Source organism: Calypte anna, chromosome 13, assembly GCF_003957555.1.
Source record: "Calypte anna isolate BGI_N300 chromosome 13, bCalAnn1_v1.p, whole genome shotgun sequence".
NCBI classification, from domain to species: Eukaryota; Metazoa; Chordata; class Aves; order Apodiformes; family Trochilidae; genus Calypte; species Calypte anna.
In genome coordinates this window covers 12752038-12778235 of record NC_044259.1, presented here as the reverse complement: position 1 = coordinate 12778235, position 26198 = coordinate 12752038, and the positions used below count along the sequence as shown (strand labels likewise).

At 49.3% G+C, this 26198-nt stretch overlaps 1 protein-coding gene across 3 annotated transcripts in view; it reads right to left on the bottom strand.

Annotated features, from left to right (window-relative positions):
- Nucleotides 1-21442, bottom strand: part of LARP1 (La ribonucleoprotein domain family member 1) — a 45011-nt gene extending 23569 nt beyond the window's left edge. Inside the window, exons 1-2 of one of the 3 annotated variants that reach the window (XM_030459001.1) lie at nt 21097-21442; nt 5792-5818 (exon numbers count right to left, since the gene is read on the bottom strand). The gene's annotated coding sequence lies outside the window, so the exon portion shown is untranslated. Of the gene's footprint in view, nt 1-5791; nt 5819-13588; nt 13658-21096 lie in introns of those variants that run through there. The other 2 variants (XM_030459002.1, XM_030459003.1) reach the window with 2 other exon arrangements.
- Nucleotides 21443-26198: the final 4756 nt, after the last annotated feature.

Below are 26198 nucleotides of genomic sequence, written 5' to 3'. Positions count from 1 at the left end.
CACTGGGTTAAAGGGTTCAGGGAGAGAGGCTTGAAAATCAGTGCTCCCAGGCAAGGACCACGTCAGTCTGTCACGGGCAGGCCAGGGACCTTGAGAAAAGGCTCAAGTTGATCCAGCTGCTGTTGGCACTGCAAGGACACCTCAGTGCTGCCAGAGGAGGGTGACTGAGACAAGGCTGCAGGGGTCCAAGGCGTGCATATGGGCCAAAGCATGGAGGAGATGGAGGGTCAGGATCTCCTCCAAGCTGTCTCAGAGACCAGCTCATGGTTTGTGACCTAAACACAGAAATCAGTGGTGTAGTAGAGGGAGGGGTGACATGAGTGGGAACTACAGGAGAGCAAGGATGGACACACAAGGCACAGTGAGACTCAACAACTCCGTATAAACACAGAAAAAAAACCCAAACCCCACAATGCACTCACCTTTGGGGGCAATTGGTTTGCCAATTAAAGGGGGGTATCCACCCTCTGGGAGAGACCAGGAGCAGTTTCCTCTGCAATACTCTGCCTGTTCTGCCAGGCTCTAATGAAAAGCTAGTTAACAGTTAATTATTACCCATCCAGACACACGATCTCCACTCTGAGGGACTGCTGGCCAGGAGGGATAAGACAGTCACGTGACACAAAAATCCCAGCCTTATGAAAGCGTGGGCAACTATATTTAGTTGAAAAAACGATGACCTAGTGAGCCTGTCCCTCTTTGAGCCATCCCCTTGCAGAAGCTGACCAGCCACCTCTGCAGATCCCACCTCCATGGCACCCAGAAAGTCTCCCATCCACCCAGAAGCTATAACACCATGAGAGACATGCCTGGCATGGGACTGAGACCAATGTGTATGAACACACACAGGTTGTGCTGGGGGCCAGACCAATGCAGAGGCCAGGACAGGGACACTTTCCCTCCCCACCCTCAGCCCTGCACAGCAGGTCACCTTGTCAGCAGCAAAACCTGATAAGCACCAAGAGCAACAAGCAGGGCCCAGCCCAAGGTCCTGGACCTTATCTTGAAAGCAGGAAGGGACACTGGGAACCTGACCAGTGTGACCAGTGCAGGGGTGGCATCCAGCAGCGAGGCTCTGGCTGCTGGCTTCTGCACACCCAGAGCTGGTGATGCTCAGAGCTGGTGACAGGATTTTGCCTCACCTGATCAGCCCACCCTTCTTCTCCTCAGGCTGGGTGAGTGAATGAGACAGACACAGGTGTGTCAAGAACAGAGAGGGAGCAAAGGCAGCCACACAGTTGTAACATCTACGTGCCACGGCTGTGGAGCGAAGGTCCCAGAAGAAACACGTACAGCAACAAAACCCGGAGCATCACCCCCTCCCACTGCAGTGGAAGAGCTTCAGAGAACAAAAAAGAAAAAAAAAGCCCGAGGACCAGACATCATTAATCTCTTGTCATCAGCAGAAGGGTGCTCTCTGCTTGGAGCCCACTGCAAGTCAATGAAACAGCACATCCAGCAGTGCCTGTAGCACAAGCAACACGAGTTCACCAGACTGGTGCTGAGCCCAGGGCATCACACTGAAGCAATCCCTTTAATGGCTGTCAGCCTCTTCTGCAGCTGCATCTGGGGACTTATAAGCTGACAAAACCTTCCTGAGAAGCATCTGCTACATCTCACTGTAAATATTTAACAACAAAGAGACATGAATTTGAGAGCCAAGTGCCTGCCACGAGACCCTCCAGCTCCACACAATCACAGTGTCAAGGGGGGAACTGTGCAGCTCCCACCATCTGTGCCAGTGGAGGAGTAAGGGGTTGTACAAGGCAAACTCTGCACAAAACACACCTCTGGAAAATCTCAAAGAAGAGAGACAGAGTCTGGGTTTCAAGAAGGACTGTCAGGTAATTGAAATAACATCAATTGTAATTCCTCCCCACTGTGATTCCTGTACATGACTTTCACTATTTCTGCAGAGATACCTCCACAGGACAAGCCATCCCCTGTGCAGTGGCCACTTGCAAAGTGACAGCTAGACCTCACCCCTGAAGCCTGCACCAGGTCAGCTTCAAATCTGTCTCCACAGCTGTGCATGACAAAAAGAGGTCAAGCAGCAGCTCAGCTTGGAATGCCAAGGAAGAAAAAGCCACCAATGGGCAGAAATCCAGCTCCATATCTTGGGGAAGGGGAAAGCAATAATGATTTGGTGGTAGGAACAAGTGCAACCAACACTCCAAGGAATTTAGGGAGGCCCGACCTAGGTCACCCACTTAGCAGGGTGTCTCTAGAAACGAGCTGAAGAAGTTCTATAACCTTCTGGATTAAACTCAGCATGGGTATGGCAAATTCCTCCATTGGCAAATCCAAAGCATCAGAACTGTGGCAAAACCAAGGCAGCCAAATAACTTTGCAATCTTAGACAGCACGTGGAAAGGCTCCTTTTGTGTTACTTAAGGATTCCTGTAGCTTAGCTGATTTCAGGGCATGTCCTCCAAGCACAACATCCTCACTTACGCACTCACCTTAAGCCAGACGTAATGAAATTCAAGATTTTTCTAAATAATTTTGATATAACAAATGCTGCCAACTTCCTTCCTGGGTGCACAATCAGGTGGATCTTGCTGCATAAACCACACTCTGTAATCCAGGTAACTCCAGTGCCATAGATGGCTGCCTCCTCTGCCTCAGTATACACCAAAGACAGTAAAAATATTGTAATTAGAGTGAGCTTTCCCAAAGGAGTTAGCAATGCTCAGCTAACAAGACTACAACACAGCACTTTTCTAATTTAAAGACTCATCTAGTCTTCTCTTCTTTATAAAGAATTAAATGCTGCTTCCTTGCAATGGGAGCATCACCCACATCTCTTACAGAAAACTTCACAGCACTTAACTCAAAGCAGCATTTTAGAATTCAAATATCACACCACTGAGAATTTTTTAAAAAAGAATTCAGCTGAAGGTGCAGGTCCAGGTAGAGATGTGCCCTCAGAGCCTCCCTCTATCAGAAGTGGAGAGTATGAGAATCCAATCTGTGCTCTGTCACCACACTGTCAAGCCCAGCACCACATCTCTCAAGGGTTTTAAAGTCTCTCAGCTTTCCACTTGAACTTCGGATCACAAGGTCTGAAGTGGTTTTTTCTGAAAAGCACCCTACAGCTGCTGAATCCCAGTCACTGGATTTTAAAGTGAAGAGGACTGAGGAACTGCTGTGCTAGACAGAAAGCAAGCCAGCTGCCACTCTTCAGGAACAGTTTTATTTCCAAATGCTGTAAGGTAACTGGGGACGAACATTGCTGCCCTTTCACCTCCACAGAACTTGCATGTAACACTACACTGAGGGCAGAACATTTCCAGCATCTCCACTCTAACAAGTGGAAACGTGCTCTGGGACACACTGGAGATAACTGTGCCTATAAAATGGTTGATTTTTCACAGAATCATAAAATAGTTTGGGTTGGAAGGGATCTTAAAGATCATCTGGTTCCAACCACCATGCATGGGCAGGGACACCTTCCACTAGATCAGGTTGCTCAAGGCCACATCCAACCTGGCCTTGTAACACTTCCAGGGAGGGGAAAGCCACAACTTCTTTAGGCAACCTGTGCCAGTGTCTCACCACTCTGAAAGAATCTGTTCCTAATATCTAACCTAAATGTCTCCTCCTCAAATCTGAATTTCCCCTTGTCCTCTCAGGAAAAGGTGGCTCAGGCTCCCACCTATGCAAGTCCAGCTCTGTTACCACAATTCAGCATCCTCCAGCACTATGCTAATCACTTCCTTTGGCAAAACAATGGTGGACAATCTCTCCAAGAGGGGAACCAACCATACACAATCCACTGACCATACAAGGATACCTTAAAAGCAGGCATGGCAGATATGAGAGTCCTGGTGATGTGCAATAATAGACTGGATCAATTAACTCATTAAACAACCTCAGCAATGAACGGAGTTGAGGAGTCACTCACAGCCTTCAGAGTAATGAAACTTTTGATGCTAGAAGCAGGTATGCTCAGGCAAGCCTGCTGCCCTCTGCCAGGGTGCTACCCTGCCTCTGCCTGCTGCCTTCACACATCTGTGTTTTGGATATTAGGGCTTCAGATCTAAGCTTAGTGTATGGGAAGAGAATCATGTCACCAGCTTAAGGCTTTCCTGGAGAAGACATAAGAAAGCAGTGGTGCAGTGTTCTGTACGCTACCACTAAGAGGTAGCTAGAAAGTTTAGCTTTCACTTATCTCCTTAAAAATATAAAATTTGTAAAAAAAACACCCAAGCTCCACAGGAGAAGTTTTCTGCAATATTATTGACATGTAAATGAACTCCCTGAAATGTTATCATCTGCTGCAGATGCACACTCACACCCCACCCTGAAGGTTCTCAACCAGCTGAAGAGTCAAAGGTGGAGTTGTGCCAACCAGAGGACATCTCCAAGCCTGCAGCACAGACAAACAAAACCCAGCACTTAGTGAAGGCAGATCTTCAGCAAGGTGGAGAAAAACTTCCTATGAAGAAGAGAAAGCCTCCTTCTAAGCAGTCATTGCTCCATCCTGATTTCACACCTGTTGTACTCAACACAAAGGAATTCCCCTTTGCTCCTTCAAAACCAGTCTTAAAATTTTCACTCTCACACATGTTCTGAAAGCAAGGAAATCATGAAATCATTACATATAGGTTACATACCACAGCCTCACTAGCTGGCTAGAACTCTGGAAACACACATACACAATGTCCAGCCCTCTGTTCAGTTCAAGAAGTCAAATTACAATGTCTACAGTGTTACATCAGACTGCTTAAAATCTGTGAGTTTTTAATGGAATCAGCTTTAGGACAACGGAGCTTATTTTCATACTTCCAAATCATCATCACACAACACCTCCACAGTCAGCAGCAATTTACCCTCATAATATCACATGAACTGGGGAAATATCTCATGCAAAGCCAAAGACAGGTAGGAGGTGGACACAGTGACATGTCTGAGGTTGCAGAAGGCCCAGCCAGGCACTGACCCCCCTTCCTTTGCTACAGAACATCTTCAGAAGGCACTACAGCTCTGACACAACAGGATCTTGCTGACTGGTCTTCATAACACTGGGTAAAAAGAAACCTTCCCTTGGCACTTCAACAGCATCAACCTGGATGAAGAGCTCCTAGGGAGTTTCAGAAAAGCAAGAGTTGATAGCTTTGATACCCACTCTTAAAAACTACATCTCCTTCTCGATTTGGGATCTCTGCTCTGAGTCACCTCCCTTCCTTCCTCAGTCTACTTCTGCAGGATCCCTTACACACACACTACTGGGGCCAGGAAGTTTTTAGTGGTCTTATACTGATGACAACACTGAGTGTATCTTGGTTGTCTTTAACAGCAATACTCAGAAGCAAAACACAGACTAAACAAGCATCTTTCCAAAGTACTGCAAATTAAAATGCACATCATCAGCTTCACAAACACACCGAATTTTATACAACTACCATGCAGACTAACAGCAGCAATTCTGAGTTACATTTGCTTTTTGACAGCTCAATGTTTTCAGCTGCTTGATAATCAAGACCTACAAGCTCCCAAACTTCTCCACACCCAAATCTACCATGCTACGATGTAGGGGATGAAACCAACCTTCTAACAGCTGCAGTCATCACTATATGAAAGCATAAAACATGCCACAGTCATGCAGGAGAAGACAAATATTAGAGAGGCTTTTTTTAAATTGTGTTTTGGGCATTATTTTTTTTTAATTAATGTCTGTTGCCTATTCTTGTGTCAATCTTCTAAATCTGACTCTGCAGAGAGAAAAGTGCAGGGAAGGCACAGAACAGGAGGGTCTGAAATTTTATTTTTTTAAAAATATACATACCAGACTGGCCATCAGTTGGAAACAGATCTGTAAAAGAAAAAAGAGATAAGAAATTAGTAATAGTTGCAGTTGGAATGCAGATCTTATTTAAAAGGTCCCTCCTCTCGATTTGTTTGCTTTAGCTAAACAGAGGAAAGATTTTCTTAGTATCCCAAGTTAAACATCAATCCAGCCTGGAACCCACCTCAATTCAACAATTTGTGAGAAAGACTTTGAAGGAGGCACCGTTTACCTGAATGTATTGCTCTCAGAAATAACCTTCTATATTGGCTTCTAGGAGACAGCAGTGAGGAATAAAAACCTCCTGAGATGTACAAGGCTTCACACAATGAACTAGTCAGCAGCAACCCTATGCTTCCCTAGGTCAGTATTGTATCAAGTGAAAACCTGCACAGAGAACATTTAACACCTTGACTAGACAGGGAGCACAGGTGTCAGCCAAAGCAAAAGCAAAATGAGCATTTTCCTGATGGTTCATGGTTTTTGCAGCCACAAGGGACACCAAGCTGGGACACCAGCTGTGCCTGCCTCCAACACAGCACCTATTTCAGAGAACAGGCAGAGAGAAGCATGAATCCATCATCTGAACTGGTGGCCAGTGCCTTGGTGTATCATGCATCAATCACCCAGGGGGAATGCTTTTGTCTTCCCATCTCGGGCAGCTTTGCCAGCAAGCACATCTCACTGCACAGAGCTGCAGGAGCCTGGAGTGTTTCATATCCTGAAACCTTTTCATTTCTAAGGTCTTTCCAGGTAGAGGCGCAGGTACTTCGCCAGATGAATCCTACTTACTGCTGGAAGATGTTCACAGAAATAACTAGGAAAAATCAGATTCAAGATTTGTTCTTTTGAGGAACACACAGGACAGCATGTGTAGTGAAACCCTGTTGATAAAGGCTCCCCAGGCAGCTAAGAAAGCAGCACTTTTGAGAGGACAATACACTTTTTTCTTCAAGGAACATCTAAGAGAGGGATGGGAGGCTGCCAATAAGCCAAGGTCTTCCTAGGCCAGGGGCAAGCCCCTGCTTCCTGCTTATCAGCTGCCCAAAACACACATTCAGCTGTAAATCCACAAGAGTTGCAGCAAGGACTACCCCTTGAACAAGGCAATGCTCTCTGGCATGGGCCCAGTCATTGCAGAAACAGCAAAAAACATTTCTCTACCAAAGAGCTTCTATTTGTCTGCATTTAACAGGGCACCATGTTCAAGGCATCTTCAGGCCAGGCTGCTTCATCCCACATGTGAGCAGCATATGCAGGTTGGGAGGGGAAAATCCATCAAAATTCCCTCCACGATTATGTGGGCTTATGGTCTGTGGCCCCACTGAAAGTACTATAGCCAGGAAAAGCCAATGCATCCAGAAAAACCTCAGTACACCAGTTGGGATCCTTTGCAGACAACATGTTCTGCTGCAACTCTCCATCAGAGCATCACCCAAGCACATCGAAACTTCTTGTGTTTCTGTGATGGTTGCTGACAAGGTCAGGCTCCTATGACAGCGAGTAGAAACATCCTGTACCTGATGTAACAGGACCCATACAAGAGGCAATTTCTGCACCTCCCCTCTTGGGCAACTCTCAGACAACTTCTCCAAAGAGGAACAAGGTGAAACCACTGGTTATTTCCCACCTGTTTTAACCAGCTAGCTGTAACTGCTATTACCAACAAAATTTAATTAATTATACTAATTCAACGGCTAAGAGATGGAAATCCTCTGTGCCAGCCAAGAACGACAGGCCTTGGCAACCATTCCCCTCACTACACCCCTGCCAGGTACAGGTCTCCAGTTTACATTCCTGCTAGGCTGTCCAACCAACTCTTCATCAAAATTCACACTGCCTCCTGGTTAGCCATCTGCACAAACAGTCATCCCTAGGAGGTCCAGTCTACTCCCTTCAAGGAAACACAAAAGCCACCGAATTGGGTAGCAACTTCAAGTGACTCCTCAGGGACATCTCCTATCAGTCATGCCACAAATGCAACTCCAAGCTTGCATTTTTGTTCCAAGAAAGCCATGGTGAGGAAGGAGGCAGGAACACGTGTGGTCTACTGGGCAAAGATAAATCCCTAGGGTTGCTCTCCAAGGAGTCTGTCTAGCACATGGCAGGACTGAGGTTGCCTGCCCAGGTCAGTTCCATTCCCAGGACTCCCACAGTTTAAAATCAACCACAAATGACCCAATCTGGGAGAGAGACCAGGCTGGGATTTTGCTGAAGTCCCAACATGGAAAGCTAAGGCAAACAAACCAGTCCTACCAATTCCTCCCACCACACACAGTGCTCTCCTACCTGCTTTGCCCACTCCAAAGCCAGGTATCTAGACACAAGCCAGATACTGCAGAGCAGCCTGTACCTCCCAGCCACATCCAGCTTGCCACACTGGGCAGACAGAAAATAGCCCCTGGGCAGCCACATGGGAAGGAGCCAGAAGTAACAGTATTGCCATGCAAGAAAGACTCATAAAATTTGAGCCCCTAGATCTCACATTTTCTTCCCCTGCTTGGACACAGAGAGTTAGTTCCACAGTGAACCCAAAACCAGGAAGAACTGGCCTTTAAACAGATGTATCACAAGCACAGGCACTGGCTGACCTCTTTGCTGTAGCACCATTCTCTGCTGAGCAAGTTAGTTCCCAAGTTCTTTATCATCCTATGCAGCTCTGTACATTATCCATACTGTCTACAACATCCCAGAGGAAACCATGTTTCATGAATCTTCCTGTTATCAGCAAGAAGTGGAGGAAGAAGCAAACAGGAGGTCAAGGGTGCATGCTGCAGACAGCAGGACACTGGATGTTGGGCACAGAGCATCCTTTTCAGTACTGTCACATGAGGGTGCAGACATGGCACAGAGGTGCTTGCATTGAGCACCAAAACTCAGAGCTGCTGCACAACAAGCTCAAGAGACATAACTATATTGAGGGCAATTGTCCTTATTTTAAGTGGTGCTGGGGGTGGAATGCAGCAGAATCCCATTTTTTGCCTGATGGTATTTTTAAATGCAGGAGGAAATCGTATGCTAAAATGGGGCATTTAAAGAGAAAAGCTGATGCATCCACACACATAACCCTCCCCAGAGGGTATCTGTCCACTGCTGCTATTTGGGTATCTGGGACAGGTCCAGAAAGGCTACCCCCATTTACAAGCCCACATCTCCCCTCCACTGCTCCTCTGCTCACTGCACCAGCCACGCTTCAGTGCCGAATCCAAACCCACTCACAGGAAGCTGCCTTCTTCCTGCTCAGGAGCAATGGCTGGGAGGGGACCTCCACCACTCAGCTGCCTGTCCCCAGCCTTGCTGCCACCAGTATCATTCTTCTGCCACAGATGCTGCTTCTTCCCAGCAGAGCCCAGGAGGCAGCAGCTGGAGAGCAGCTCATTTAGCCCTGATGCAAGAGAAGCTCTGACTCGTTATTACAGCAACCCACAGCCCCAACTGCTGAGAGGGCAGTGTGGCTGCGGGCTGAGCACCAGCAGGAACAAACTCTCTGTACCTCACTGCCTCCCCCATCTGCAATTATTTTTCTGCCCTCCAAACAGGGGGAAAATGACCCCAGTGAACTTTATGTCACCTGTTTGTCACCAAAGGATGCTGCCCAGTACCACTGTGAGTGAGGACTGCTCCTTCTGCATGCACAAGTTCAGATGGATGTGAGAGTACAGTCCTTGCCTGTTCCCAGCAGGACACAGGGAGTCTGCCCACCCCACTGTCACTGCTATGGGAAGACATTAGCTGGTATCTTCTGGCTTTGGATCTGTGAAGTTGTAACTCAATCACCCTCTACGTTTTTCAGACAAAAGACTCAAGACATCAGCAAAAAAATGACTTCTGCAAGGTCACACAGGGTCTTGGCAGCAGAGACATGACCAGAACCTTGTCACAATGGCTCAAAAGATGCAGGTTTGTGCTAGGTGCCCAGGAGAGTGATGTGGACGGAAAATGCTCGTGGACAGCAGGATCTCCAGGAATCTCTCCTCCTAACCTGACCTGCTGCCCAGCATACAAAATTATTCAGTTCTGCTCCTCTGGCTATGCCAGCAATCCTCCCAGTGCAAACAGCAGAGTCAGGGAAAAGGTTCATGTTACACAGCACAGTGCTTGCTGCAAAGACAACAACACTTCTTGAATCTTCCTTGTCACAGGCAACTTTTCAGCTCAAATCTCTATCACCTGGCTCACACTCAGAGGCCCAGGCAGTGTCTTCACAAGTTTCTGAGACAGTTACAGGCCCCTTCATAGCAATGCTCAGTGCAGTAGGAGGTGAGGTCTGATAGGAAAAAGTAGCAAAGCAAGAAACCCAAAGACTAGCATGGCCAATTATGTCCCTCCTGAGATCTTGCTTGCTTCCTGCTCCCCCTCCTTCATTACCTGCTGAGCAGGCTTGGGAAGGATCGGGCTCTCAGCCACCCAAATCTTCCCAACCCTCTCCAGCTGCCAGGTCCAGGCAAACACTTCCCATGTCTCCTCATAACATTTGGCTACTGTTAATAAGAAGTATCTTGACTCCCTCAAAGAGAAGCTGGAGCTTAAGATGGGTAAAAGATCCAAGCCAGATGAATGAACTTTAACCTGATGTTGATTAGGCCCTGAGACACCAATAAGGTCTGCGCAAGAAAATGATAAAAAGCTGCAGAACATATTATCAGATCCCAAATCTGTTTCTCTGCCAGGGTATCTAGACCACCAGACCCTGGTATGTGGTTTTCTGCTCTCTATCCAGAGACTTGGTTTCTTCTGAAACATCCATATCACCTACAATGGCTAAAGAGATGCAGCCACTGTGAGCTCTGACATTGATTTCCCACAAATCATGTGGAAACAAATGCTTGAAATAGGTTTCCAGTGACTGATTTTAGTGAAGCTCAGCTGGGGTGCTTCATGAATTTGAAAAGGGACGAAGACTTCAAGCATCATTATGTTGCAAGAAGAACACCCCTCTAAAAGAGATAAAAATCACCTGCTCCAAAATTAGAGCATTATCTGCCCGAGGTAGCTCCCCAGCTTTAACTTCATACCACACATTAAACTAAAGTAGTACCTTAATGCTTACATTCAGTCTCTTCTGGACAGAAGGGGAACAGACCTGACTGAGTCAATCTGTGACTCTGACTCAACACATGAACACCAGTGGGACTGGCACTTTTAAGAGATCCACTTGGAAGAGCTTCCAGGTCACTTCTCCAAGTATCAAAGATGCCAGTGGGGTTCTGGGGAATGCATCTGGTCAGCCTGACCAGAAATAAGAGCTCTCTAAACAGTCCCACGAATCCAACACTCACATATGTGCAGTCACACAAGGAATAACTGTAAGGTCACGGCTGTTTTTTCTCCCATCCACTTATCAGTGCTTGCCCTGCAGAGAACAAACAATGGGTGTTTTCTCCCATTAACCCCTTCACCCCCATCACCAAAATGGAGAAAGAGCAAATTGCTGCAGCTCCAAGCATGAGTCCTAATGCTCCTATTCACACACCCTACAAAAAGCTGCAGGGGAAACACAGGGTACCTTAAAAGTGCTTGATTACTGTTCCCATGAAGCAGTTGGTGACCCAGCTCTCTCTGCTTCACATCCTTTCATCACCAGTAAGCCTGTAGAGACACTGCTTGAAGTCTCCAGCCTTTCAGGAGACCAACCCTACATGAATCTAGGCCCAAAAATCAGACTCACCCTTCTCAATTTGTTCTTTAAGCTACTGGATACTGAACAGGCAGCAGAATTTCAGGCATGATCAAACAGAATTAATGTGCTTCAGAGACTCTTGCTGAAATACAGGAGCCATTTCGGTGCGCCCCAGAAGCCAACTGGATCCCACACTGAAAACCTACACAGGATGGCATTTCCCTCCAACAGTTACCATGAAATGCACTGCAATGTGCTTTTCTGCATGCACATCAAGGGCAGACAGTCTCAGATCCAAAGTGAAGGTTTGCCTAAGGACAGCTCAATAAGCAATGGGTGAGACAGACCCTTCCCCTGCAGAGGGGAATCCACTTACTGAAGCCTGAAACCAAGCCTCTTTGTGAAAGAGGATCCCCCCCTGGCTCTTCAAAAACACTGGTATCATGAGTATGCCCTGTGACATCAGGCAGGTATGCCATAAATCCATGTGAAAACTCCAGGAACTGTAAATTGCATGGTCTTCTTCACCTTAGGACTGCAGGCAGGGAGCCAAGCAGGGGGTCTGTAGGATACACAGGACAGCACAGTGAAGACAACATAATTAAATCTCTTAATTGAATTAGAAATCATCAGACTCATGGTCTGAGATGCTCCCCCCCTGGCTGAGGCTGTCTGGTTGGTTTTAATCAAACACACAGCTTTTCCAATCACCCTCCAAACTCCATTCTCACTTGGTTCCACTTCTCTGCTGTTAATTAGATTGACTCAGATTTCAGCTTCAACTGAAGTTGAGAGCTGTCTGCCTGTAATCTGCCACGTTCCTTCAAAATCATCTCCACAGCGGTACTCACAGATTGAATTTTACCTAGTAAATAAAATCGGTGACTTCCAGTCCATTTCTCCCTCCACAGCGAAGTCCTATTTGCCATTCTCTGATTAAAATAAGGGGAGATTGAAGAGTTCACCCAAGATCGACAGCCAAAAGAAATCAGTCCCCCTTTAGTTCAGCTCAGTACAAGCCCCTCTGCAGCAGCAGAGGATTTGTGAGCACTCAGATGTGTTAGATCACATTAGGTATCTCCCCCGAGCTCTCAAGGTTTAGCTGCCAGTTGAGAAGGGAAAGTGTACAAAAAGCAAAGTCAGCGAAGTCTGATGCTTTGTCATCTGAGCACATGGCAGAGACACTTCCATGATTCGCTTTTGTGTCTTGTTGAGTGGGTTCTTGTGAACAAATATTCTATTACTTCTGTTTCAGTCAGAGTAAAACCTCCCAATGTTTCTGAGGTATTTCTCTGCATTTCACTATCTGCTGCTATGAGACACATGATTTCCCGGAATCATACATACTGGTTCCACTCTTTACACTTAATACTTTGCTCTGTTTTTCTCTTGCCCCCTTGCACAGCTTTGTAGCCAACTTAACAATGTGAGCCCATATGGAAGTTCACACATAGGACAAAGAGCTTCAGTCACTCCTTTAAATACCTCCTTCTGCACTAGATGGGGCCAAGAGTGTCGCTATTTGTTATTATGGTCAAGTCTTTATTTTCAGTAGGCTTGTTATGTGAGACTGAGAGCTGACATAAATAGACATTGCTCCTGAGCAGAGTGAATTTAGTGTGAAGGCTGAATATATATATATTACAAATTATCTGCTCAGAGACAGTGCTAAGAATTTAACATACCCACCTTCTAGCAGCACCTCTGAGTTACCAAGCAGGCAAGACACCAGTCTCCCCACACCCCTTTTCTCTGACTTTCCCATCAACAAAACCCTGCCCTTTCCTCATTTTTGTGGTTTATCCAATTTCATACTTGTTTCCCCACATATTTAGTCGGGAAAAACTCACCTCTTTTCTCACTGTTAAAAACTTCTTAAAACCCAATGTATCTAGCCCTGAAAAGCCTCAGTTCTCTTCACACATGCACCTGGCAGGTAAGTCAAAAGAAAGTCAAATGACTACCAGGAAAGGAGAAGAGAGAAGCAGCCCCCTACACCCCCTCTCTTGACAGCGGATCCCTTCCAGCGGCCATGCCCTGCAGACTGCAGAGTCACTGCAGGAGCACAGCACACGCCGCCACTCAGCTGGAAAAATGTGCTCAGTACTGTGCTCAGCATGGACACTGCTTCCTCCCACTGCCCCCCTCCCCGAGCCCCCGGGGCTGCAGCCCCATACCTGGGCAGGGAAGAGCAGGGCAGCACCAGGTTCCCAGGCTTGCACAGCCCCTCCAGCTCCACTGGTGCCCAGCAGGAAGGACACACGGCACATTTCCGCCTCCCTCCCCTCTACCCGCCCAGCTTTCCAATCATGGTTTAACTCTGGCTCGTGTGTCAAGGACACGTGAGGTTCACAAGCCCCATTCAAGCCCCCTTTTCTTCTCAGTGCCCCCTTGGCTATCACTCTCACTGTTACTGAGGGATCTCTGCAGAGCCTGCCAAACAAGTAACACCGTGGAGCTCCAAAGATGCTTCCCCCTCCACCACCTTCCCTCCCGAGGCAGGGATCTATCTCCTAGGCCTCGTCACAGAGGCCACGGTGACTTTGAAGAGCAAGTAAAGAGCAGAGAGAGGCACCTGCGGGCATGTGGCCAGGTCATGGGCCAGCTCTGCCTGCTCAAGCAGCAGGTTGTAGACCGGTTTCCAGCCACTTCAAGGGGTGCCTGGCAGGAAGCAAACTTGCTTCCCCAGGAGCGCAGGTCGGGGCAAGCTGCAGCCGCCAGCACGTTGTGTGTGCCACACACACTCCAGGGGGAACCAGAGAGCCATTTTCTAGAGCCAACAAAGAAAGGGTGAATGTGCCACCTCCCGAGTGCCACAAGAACCAGACTGGGCAGAACTGACAGACCTCAGTCACACCAACAGCCACCTCCATGGGCATTTCTAAAGCAAACAGAGGCTTCCACCTGACCCCACATAACAGAGGATCCAATCCAGCTATGACCACACCATGGTCACCTCCCACACACCGCCAGCCCCAAGCCAGAGACCTCTACCAAACCTTCCAACTTCTGACCAGGTAAAGGAACAGGAGTCGAAACAAAGAGAAAAAAAAAAATCACAACCACTGCAGAGTACTGAAGCCTGATGTGCATTCCTGTACAGCCCTGAACACATGGAAATGTCGAGGCAAGCTGCTGCTCCTAAGTCAGCTTTGCTCCAGAAGGACACTGAAGGTAAACCACTGATGATGCAGGTATTAGATCAGCCAGTTCACAGCCCTTCCTCTCCTTGCACATCACAGCAGAATATCCCCCAGCACACCTAGCTTAATGCTGCAGAAAGAGCTCTTGATCCTGGCAGAAACCCAGAGTGAGTGTCACACTGAAGCTGGGCCAGACAACCTGCTAAGGATGGTACCAACCACCCAGTGCAATGCTGAAACCAGCAGTGCTACAACACATCATGTATTCATTTGCTCAGAAAAGGTGATCCACCCAGGCCTGCCCACATAAGCCCCCCAAACTGTAGCACAAACACATACTCTGATAGAGAAAAGTTCAGTTAGGAGGATCTTCTGGGAACCTGCAATTACAGGATGAGCTTCAGTTGAGAAACACGTTGACACTTGACTTGACCACCGTTTCTACAGCCTTTCCCCCCTCAAAAAAAAAAACCAAGTTTATCTTGCATAGTATTAGAATTGCCATCAAACCTTGAGCCAGTTTTTACACCACAGCTGAAGGATCTTCATGCCTGCACCCACTTTCTTTCAGCCAAGCAATCCAAACCAATCCTGACAGGGACTCTCTCCAAAAAGGTCTGGTAATTGATTTATTCAAGGCCAAACTTAGTTCCCATTTGTTTTGGTCACCAATTGTCATTGTCTGAATATACAAGCAGCTGCTTTAACTTCTCACAGCACAGTATTAACTTTTTCTAACCCTAACTTTCACCTCTCCTCTGACCTGCTCTAGTCATACAGCTGTATCATTTGCAACTAGGTGTTCAGAGCAGCCAGCTACTTCAATGCAAGGAGAAAGTCTCTCAATTCCACTTAAAGATCATTAACAAGGACCTTGACCTGCAGAATGTGTTTGAAACTGAAACCTCGTCTCAAGTGAAGAGAAAAATTAACATTTTGCCATGTCAGAGACCATATATCCACACAAGAGTACCCAGAGCTCTACCCAACTGCAGGTGATGACTTCTTGCCCATGTAAAGCTCCACGTGGATGCCTTTACCATCATGAGAGCCCAGCAGGCATCACCAAGTTAGCACCACCTCCTTCCCTGAGCTCCCTGTGTGCACAGCAAGCCAGGGATTTGAAACAGCCAGAAACGTGTAGGCTTAAGCCTTTGGTAGGAAGTCAGCAAAGGTTTCAATGACCAGAGGATAAATAATGTTTCAAAGACAATAATGTAAATGCATACAGTGGTTGGGAATTAAAATCTCACCACTTCCAACTGGACTTACAGTAAGAGTGGAGCAAAGAGCCTTCCCGGCTCTTGTATCAGTTATTTGCCAGACCTATAGCAACACCTCTGTTTACCTGGTTACAGAGATGGAAGCAGAGCTCCTCTGAGAGGTGCACCACAGCAAAGGATACCACAATCCTCTGGCAGTATTCAAGTATAGTTAAGTTTTCATTAAGATTTTATTTTGTAAACCCTTGCTGTTTGTAGCCATATTAACCCTAAGGATTAAAACATCCAACCTGGTCTAGACAGCACAGCTTTCTACTAAACCACTCATACCTTATTTAGTCAAACAAGAACTACCACTGAGGTAGTGTTGGAGATGCATTACAAAGTAGTTCCAAGTACATAAAGAGCAACCTAACTCTATCCAAATTGCCATTTGGATATCCCTTGAGGGTAATTTCACACTATTTGAGCACAGTGAAATTATCAGGTGTCATAATTCGGAAAGCAGAGCAGAGAATTGCAGTGCCCCCATTCCCAGCCCTGCTTTTTTCACTCTATTTGTCTTCACATCTGACTGAGGTCCAATCTGCTGCCCAATCCAGTGGCCTCAAATGCAATCCCAGTGGAAACCCCCATGGCACCACAGGCAATGAACAGCTTAAAGGAAGGGTCGTGGAGATAAAGAGGTGGCTGGTAAGAATGATCCAGCGACACCTTAGCAATCTGAAACTGGAGGTCGCAGCAGAAGCAAGCACTGAAGCCCAGCCACCAGGGCCAGTGAGTCAGCTCTCAGCAGCTACATTGCATTTCCCAGCCTTCCTGAAACAAACAGTGCAGAACAGGGCAAAGGTCCAGCACAAAGCTGAAGGGCAAAGGTATGTGGGGGAGGGAACACACTAACCTTCCTTTTTTTTTTTTTTTTTTTTTTTTTTGGCAATGAGTTCCAGTTACCACCATACTCCCCAGCGAGATGGGAAGAGTTCCTCAATTTTGAGTTGTGGGACTGGAGCAAAACGGTATTTCAGAGAGGGAACTTGGGGCAGGAGGGGAGAGGGGGGAACATGATGACTCCTGCTGCGATAGCAGCTCTGTTGCAACAAACAGCCAGGAGAGCTCCACAATGACATGCCACAACAGAGCGAGAATTGCCCAACACCTTGGAAATAGGTGTGTGCAACACTAGTGAGCTGGATACCCAAGCAGGCAGATGCACGTGTTAACTCTGAACGCAAAGAAATCCCAAAGGTAAAATAAGCTTCCCATGCATCTTACCTCCCTGTACTGGAGCCTGGCTTCAAGGAAAGCCCTATGAGGAGTTAGTCAGTGAGAGGTGAGAAGCTAATGAATCTTTTGCTTTCTCCTCAGTACCAGAAGCCAACCCAGCCTCTGCTCTGGCATAAAGCAACATGTGCTCCCTGTGAACAATAGTCAGCCATCCTCTGGTGCTTGCTGCTAGCAACTAAGGTGTGCCTTCTGGAAACTACTGCTTATCCACCCAGTGCATTTGCGAAACAAGCAAGAAACACTAGTCAAGGAATTAAAACACCTCCTGCATCTCCACTAGGAAATATGGCACTTTCTGCTGGCTGAGAGTTTGCAATGAAAATGCAAGCTGGCATAGAAGTGCAGGCAAAGCTCAGCAATTGCAGCATTGGTCTGCATGTTCTTACTTCCAAGATGTAAATGGATTTAAAAATTAAAAAGTGCCAAGTGCCTTAATGCAACATTTCTTGAAATAAATCCAGCAGGTTTTCAAAACGGGGTGCTGTTAACACCTGTCTGCACCAATGCTTGCATCAGCACCAGCCCTGGTGCAGGGCACAGTGGAGGAGTACATGTTCCAGAAAGTTGAGCTGTAGGTGACACTTCTCCCTTATAGAAGAATTTGAGAAAACACTCTGAATTTGGTTTATTGCCAAAAGTGTAAAGTTGGATTTGTCAGAAAACATTTCCTTCACTACTGCAGATACACACACTAGCATCATGCCTTTGTCAGTCAGGATGCTGGCTGCACTTATTTACATGATAAGAAAAGAACATACAATAACTATGGGACAGTCAAACAGCCCTCATTACTTACTGGCTCACTAGAGAGTAAAAATGAGGCATCATTAATTACCAGCTCTGCCAGCGTCCCTTACAAGTAGTAAGCAGTGTCAAGTGCCTTACTAGACAGGACCACGCGTTGTCAGGATTCAAAGAATCCCCTCTCTTGCACTCTGACTCTGAAACTCACACAAATAGAAATGCAACACACATCTTACCAAGACACCAGGAAAATCTTCTGATGTGCCACCCCCAGCTTCACCTATGTAACAGCCCCTGCCTTACACCATGAGCTGTTGTCCAACTGGATCTAATGGTTGCTCCACCTACTGCCATGCCGTTGTGCTTTTGGGAGGAGAGGTTAAGAAGCAAGATTTGCTTCCATAGTCCCCCTCCCTGAAAAAGCAGAAACATTTACTCAGATGCCCTACTACAGATCTCTGTGTCAACCTTAGAGAGTAAAAATGCTGCAGCAGGTAGGCAAGATATCAGCTTCTGAAGATAAACCCTAATCTGTCAAGAAAGGACGCTGTGCTTCAGTCCCACCCCTAATCATCTGCCCCCCCAAATGTGTTCAGCTTTCCCAGCAGCAGTGAGCCAAACAGTTCAAAATAAGCAGAGGTGGATTTATCAAGCTCTTCACTTTCATATTCCAACACAGACAGCAGAGAAACTCACAAAGATCTTGAAGGTGACTGTTTTCTCTGGGCCAGAGAAAAAGTGTCTTTACTTTTATAAGCACCAATTCTAACACAGACCATTCCAGAATGGGTGAACACCTAAGGAGCAGGTCCTGTTCATTAAATCTGCAGGCCTGTAATTAATATAATTATTATAAAAAAATTAGGGCCTTCAAAGCTTGTAAAACAAGTCACAGCGAGATCCCTTTATCTTTACAGAGCTGTCCTTGCTAGGCTCCACGACCTCCTCACTACCTCTTACAGCACCAGGACTGGAAACATTTAGTATCTTCAGCACACAAGCACAGCTCTGCGAACGCTGCTGGGTCAGGAGCCATGGTTTTCTAAGCTCTGCTGAAAAGCCAAAAACATCCAACAATGACTCTCCAGAGTTTAAAAACTCTCAATCCACTTCAAGCTTATTAAAAGACTCAGTTTCCTTAGGCAAACTTCCTGAAGGTCACTGCAACATGACAGCTCACTTCACCACCATCTTTCATGCACTCCAGATCTCTCTCTAAAGGCATCTGCCAACAGAAATCCTCCACCCAAAGCAGCAAAGACACGACACAAGCCTGCAAACTCTACAAGAAGATACTTGGTGAAAGGGCCTCCAGGCAAGGTCAGCTGCCAGCCTGCCTCCTGTGGAGTTCAGCAGCAGTGTTTATTTTACACGTTTTCTTTTTGCTAACGAACAGGCAGCTAAAGAAACAACGCCCCAAGAGAGAAGAAGCAAGCAGCATCATCTGGAGCACTGCAGGAACCAGTTGCTGCTGCCAAGTGTCCCAAAACACACCACTAACCAACTTCAGTATTTAAATACCTTTGGGAATACTAGGACAATTGTGCAGGGCCCAAGAAAATCCTGAGTGTTGAAGCCTTACTCCCTTACACTACCATAGGGTGGACAAACTACTGAAACAGTCTTCATGAAAAAGTTATCTCAGAAGTTCCAAAAGCCCTCTCCTTGTGCTGGGCAGCTGGCCTCGATGCTGCTCACTTTGACACGTCACCCATCTTTGCAACAGCCTGGTAATGAATCTTGGATGTACCTTAGACATGACCCTCAAACAGGAAAATTCAAACTTGTTGTTTTGCATTTTCTGGATTATTTCTAGGGACTGTTACCCAAGACTGCAGCTCAGTTGTCACACAAATGAGTGATGTGACTGGTTTTATGTCATGCTGCAAGAGGCAAACGCAGACAGCAGTGCTGTCCTAGACTTCATTAAGCTTTCCTTATGCTGATGCATAAAATGACAAGCCACCAAACAAACTGAATATAAGCTTTTACCTGGCACAATTAACTTCTCCTCTGTACTCCCATTAAGATGACAGCTTTCCAGGTGGAAATTGCAGAGCTGTCCATCTTCCAAAGATCGATACTTCTGATGAATCATCATGCTAGGCAGTAACAGTTCTTGCAAAACACTAGCACATACAGTAATTGGGAATCTGATGTCATATCTGGCAGTGCAATGTTAGAGTTAACTGGGGCAGGCCGGAAAAATTTAAAGAGTCTTCCCCAACAAGCTAATTTGTGAAAACTTTTGCATTTTTCCTCCTCCTAATGCTTCACCTGAAGCCCTTTTGCCCTCCTGGCAAAACCAGCATCTCTCGCAACTTCCGAGGAAATGGTGTTCCACGCTTTCAGCTTTTGCTGACAACAGCAGCGATTTGGACAGCGTCACGCTGTCGCTACCGACCGCTTCCCCACGCGACTCCTTCTTGGGGACACACACAGACACACGGTCCCCGCAGCCGTGGACGCTCCGCTGCTGAACCTCTACTCACGGCTGCAAACGTGCAGGGCCGCCACCGCCGCCGCAGCCCCGGCCCCGCCACGAGTCCGCACTGAAAGGCGGCGCGGCCTGTGCGCCGGGGGAGCCGCCGCCACACACGTGGGCAGAGCCAGGCCGAGGGCCGGGCCCTCCGGGGAAGCGGCGGCGGGGATCGGCGGGGGCCGGGCCGCTCTCCCGGGGAAGCCACCACGTTGCCTGCGCTGCGGCGGAATGCTGGGAGGGGAGGAGGGCTCCGGGAACGGGGGGTTGCGCCGCGTGCCCGCCGATCGGGGCCCCGCCGCGGCCCAGCTCCTTCGGCCGCCTCACGGCCGGGCCCACGGCCGAGCCTCTGCGTTCCCGCTCCCCCCCCCCCCCCCCCCCCCCCCCCCCCCCCCCCCCCCCCCCCCCCCCCCCCCCCCCCCCCCCCCCCCCCCCCCCCCCCCCCCCCCCCCCCCCCCCCCCCCCCCCCCCCCCCCCCCCCCCCCCCCCCCCCCCCCCCCCCCCCCCCACCACCTCATGGCCGCAGCCCGGGCCGTGCTCCCCTCCTCCGCACGCGCCCCCAGCCTCACGGTCAGAGACGGCACCGGCACCGCCACTTCCTACTTCCAGGGAACCCCTGCTCCCCTCACACACCCGCCCCCGCCGCGCTCCCCTCAGCCCGGCCGCGGCCCCGCTCCCCGGCAGGCCGCAGGCGCGGCCCCGTCCCACGCCGTGCCGCATGGCGAGGCCGGCCGGGGCGCGGTCGGCAGCGCAGCCGACCTCGCCGCCTCTCACCACCCCAACCTGGCTCCAACATCCCCCAAGGCACCCACCTGGAGGCGACTGGCCGTTAACCGCCGGTGCTGCGGCCGGGGCGTTCTTCGTCCAGGGATTCACCTTGGGCGGCGGGGCCTCGATGAACTCCCGGCGCCCCGCTCCGCCCGCCTCACCGCCGTCCTCGCCTCGCCGCCCGCCCTCAGCAAGCTCTCTTTCTCCTGGTTGTTGCTCTCCTCCTTCTGCTGCTTGGCGCTGGGCGGCCGCGGCGCCGCGGGTCCGCCGTCGGGGCCCATGGGCGGCTCGCCCTTCTCCCGGCCGCCGTCCTGCGGCGGCTTCAGCACCAGGGCGCGCTCCTCGGCGGGCAGCAGCGGGGCGCCGGGCAGCAGCGCCTCCACCTGCGTCGCCATCTGCGCGCCCCCGCCCCGCCGGGGAACTCCTCTCCGCACGCGGCGCCCCGAGCCCCGCCGCCGCCGCCGCGCTGCCCGCCGCCCCCCCCCGTTCTTTACCGCCGCCGCCGCAATATGGAGACGCGGGGACCACGCGACTGCCGCGGGGGCGCGCGCCGGGCCGCCCGCGCGCGCGCGCCGCCGGCGGAGGGGAGGGGCGGGCGGGGTTGGGGCGCGCCCCGCGGGCCGGCCGGCGGCGCGCACGTGCCTGATGCAACGCCCGGTGCGGGGTGTGGGGGTGTGTGGGTGTGCGTGAGTGTGCGTGAGAGTGCGTGTGTGAGTGTGTGTGCGTGGGTGTGTGTGTGAGTGAGTGTGTGTGTGAGTGTGCGGGTGTGTGAGAGTGTGTGTGTAAGTGTGTATGTGTGTGAGTGTGTGAGTGTGAGTGTGTGTGTGTAAGTGTGTGTGTAAGTGTGTATGTGTGTGTGCGTGGGTGAGTGTGTGAGTGTGTGTGTGTCTATGAGTGTGTGGTGGGTGCGTGTGTGGTGAGTGCGTGTGTGTATGTGTGTGTGCGTGGGTGAGTGTGTGTGTGTGTATGAGTGTGTGTGTGTGTGCGTGGGTGAGTGTGTGTGAGTGTGCATGTGTGTGAGAGAGTGTGTGTGTGAGTGTGTGTGTGTTTGTGCACTTGTGTGTGTGTGTGCGTGCGGGGCGCTTAAAGGGCCTCCCGGGACGGGCACTGCACCAGCCCCGGGTTCCACTGCCGGATCGGGGGCTCCGGCAGCAAGGGACTGCTGCAGAAACACCAGGAGGAGGGGTGGGTCGTCCGTGAGGCTCTTCCAACCGGGTACGAAGCGGGGAGCAAGGGCTGGCACGGGGTGGTCCCTCTGAGGCACGGGGATGCTCTCGGGTACCCACGCCCGGGGATACCGGACCGGACTGCTGTCGGTGTTTGGGTCTCCGGTGCGAGGTGTGGGAAGGGACTCGGTGTATGGAGAGGATGAATATCTGATCTCACGGTGAAGCTGTTAAAAGGAAAGAAGAGGGCGGGGGACAAAGGCGAGCTCAGCACCCCGTTCGAGAGAGGAACAGCATCAAGGGCCTGGCTAATCCCAGAGACAATCTTGGAGTATTGGAATATGACACTCAGCATCACTCAGTACCTGACCGAGACTCAGAGAGCACCCCAGTATGCCACAGGAATCACCAAATCCTGAATAGTTGATTTGTAACTCTCAGAGTCAGCCACTGGCCTGGCTGATGTCCCGAAGTCCCGGGATGCTCTGATCCCTGAGTTACAGTAACAAAACCTGGACTGCATATTGTCCAGTCCCATCATTGCTGGGGGTTCACTGCACCGTATGCCAGCAGGCTCAGGAGCTGCACAGCTCCCGTTGATCCAAGCACCCTCCCTGCCAGCCCAGGCTCACACATTGACCCTCTTTAGGTCTCCATGTGGGGACCTATTAGCCTGGTTGGGGCAGTGACTGCAGCAGGGGAGGTGCAGCCCAGCGGGGTTTCTGTCCCCAAACCCTGCAGTGTTCTGGCTGCTTGGTCCCTTCGGGACATTACTTTGCCTGCACGTGGCACGGAAGAGCCCGGCAGCGTCCGGGAGCCAAATTGGCTCCCAGGGCTGCCAGGGGCAAGAGGGAGCTGGGTGAGTCTCACCCGCCAGCTTGAATCTGTGGCCAGCCAGGCCAAACCTCTGCGGGGTTTCAGCTGTTAAAAATAAATGCATTGAGTGAAGGAGGAGAAAGGGAAGCATCCACACAAAACTTTTTGCAGATCACCTTGCCTGGTCATCTTTCAAACACTCGTGCCTGTGTGGGAAGCTCACCATCCCTAACTGGTGCAAACACATTGGCCCTGTCTAGCAACCTCCAGACTCACCACCCCTCCCTCGATGTCCTCACCTCTGTTCAAACCAATCTTCCCCTGCTCTGCCAGCACTTTAGGCACAGGGAATGTTCTGCTCCTCAGCTCTGGGGACTCTCTGAGAAGCAGCTTAGGAGTTGATGCATTTCTGTGGCACAATTCACCAGCAGTGAATCCATCTCTTGTTTTCCCCAAATTCAACAGAACGACCAACCACCACCCCCCAAGCCTGCCTCTCCACCTCATCCCTCACCCCAGACACGTCCCTGAGCCTGCCCAAACCATGCCAAAGTAGCCAGTGCTGCTCCAGCCCTGTGCAAGCTGCGCAGGCTCCCAGGGAAGCAGTCTCCAGGGAAACTCCTCTGCTGAGCAATGATTTGGGTAGGAGCTCCCCACCTCCCTTGCTGTGTGTACAACAGCTTACTTATTTTCTCCCTGACTGAAGCGTGGCTTGCATATTTATCACAGCTGTGTGGTTCTTTGACGCTGGCCTGTGTTTAAAACATTTTCCTGTGCATTAACCTCCTTGAGCATCTCCTGCACTTGAATGATTCCCAGCTTCATTTCTGCCAGGCTTGCAACCTCACTGGGGCCCTGACCCTCCCTTTAATTCTCTGGAGAGGGGTATGTGTAGGGGGGAAAGCACCAAGCAGCCCAGGTGACTGATAGACCTCTGAGACCCCACCATCTTGTCTGAATGATAGCTCAGCCCCTTCTCATGTTCCACTTGCCTTATTTTGTATCTATTACATATTATGACCCCAGTGGAGGGGCTGAGCTGCTCCCATTTCAACCTAATCGATTTTCCTTCAAGACCTCATAAAGACCAGAGCAGGATGCTACCAAGCAGCAGGGTGACTGCTGGTTTACACAGAGCTACTGATGCATTCAGCCTTTTAGCCAATTACTTTAAACAAACACCTCTGTGATAAGAATTCTGAACTGACTGGTATTAAAGATGCATCAATACCCCTGTGGCATTTCAGACCAAACCTGGTGTATTTTCCTCCTTATGAGTTGCATTTGTAAATAACTAATATTTAAAGGAGAAAAAACAATAAAGACAACAAGAAAAATCTTTCCATCCTCCAGAAGCAACATGAAAAACAGAGCTGAGCCCAGCTGGGCAGCACAGTCTTACTGCTCCATGAGCAAGTAGCAGAGCCGGCCAGGTACTGGGGACAGGGGATCACCATTACGGTGCTTCCTTCAGGTTTATTTTATCTCCAGGCCTGGTCCTGAGGACTGAACACCCATCAGCAGCTGCACTGCATGCTTGGTCACATTTCTTTTCCCTGCATGCAGGGGGCTGTTGCTGACCTCACTGTTCAGGCTCATACCAGGAATGCTCTTCTCAAAGGGAGTCTTCTCATCTCTCAGCACTTTTGGACCAGCTCCCTCACAGATGGCCAATGCTGGTCACACTGTTCCCTGGTGAGATGGAGTTGATGTAAGCCCAAACTTTATATATGGACAGCAGAACATTAAGGCTCAGGGCACCTTTAAACCCTTGCCAATAAAAGCCCAAACTTCCTCTTCCTGAGTCATGTTGCTTTGACTTATTTGTGTAGACATTACTGCTCTGAGAGTCCTGCCAGACAAGGATGTCCTTCCTTAACCCAGCTTTTAAACTCTCCTTTGTTTGGTGTTCCTAAACCAGAGCTTGCTCCCCTGCTCTGGGGAAAGGGGCTGTTGCAGGAAAGCCATGACAGACAACCAGAGCACCAAACTCTCTGCATCTGCACCAGGGGCAAGGGTAGGAACCCACCAAGTGCTCACAGTCCTATAGGCTTATTCTATCTGCAGAAATATGATCCAGAGAGCTGGAAGATATTCCCTAGATCTGAGATAAGTGTTTTGGACCCTCTAGCAAAGCCTATGAACAATCAACATGAAGAGTGAATGCATTCACACTAGTAAGTAGTTTTCAACCCATGTAATAAAACAGCAGACACTAACAAGTTTCATTATATTCCCATTAAAAAGTGCTCTCACCTGGCAGGGCTCCATGACCCAGGGGCTCAGGCTTGACTGATGCTGCCAGCCTGGCTGCTGGGACCACTCATGCCATGTGTAGGGTAGAAACCTGGCTCCCATCAGCTCTCTGGAGCTGCTGTCTGCTTGCTGCTTCCACCACTGGGAAGTGGTGCTGCAAACGTGTTTGTGTTGAGAAGGCACCACATGGACTTCCCTGGTATTAAGAAGTTAAATTTAAATGAGTGCTAATATCCCATAATTAGAAATCTGAAGCCTGCAATGCATTTTTTCCCATGCTTTTAGTAAATGGACCAGAAGAGAGATTATCTAAGGATACATAACTGCTTTTTTCATCACAAGTTTTTCATCCAAAAGCCACAGTTCTCGCCGGACTCTCTCAAAGCCAATAAGTAACCTTGTCTGCTTAAAAAAATCTGAAAACACTCCCATTTCCTAGTTATTGATGACATGGGCTATAGAAAGCAATACCTCTTCCATGCCAGAATTTCTCCACCTTGTGTATTTTCCTGTATATATATCAGCCCACAGTTGCTTAACATGTTCAGTAAGGCATTTCAGTTTCCTCACACTGGTAAAAACGTGGCGTAAGTTGACCACTGAGGCTGATATTTTCTTCAGTGGATATTTTCCTTCCCTGCCACCCTCTGTCAGCAGAAAATTCAGCAAAAAATATTTCAGACACTTCTAAAGAGAAATGAAGCATACATGCTCTAGCAACCTTCTTCAAAATGCTTTAAGCTCTCCACGCTTCAGATGAGATATCCTGCAGCCCTCTCAGGTCTTGATTGCCCCACAGCTCAGTCTATCTGGGGATGTGCCATTCCCCAGCCAAACAAAGAGTGCTGGCAATGTGCTGGGAGGCTTGAGAGTCCATGGTTCTCTGCCATCAGCACCTTGCACCAGAG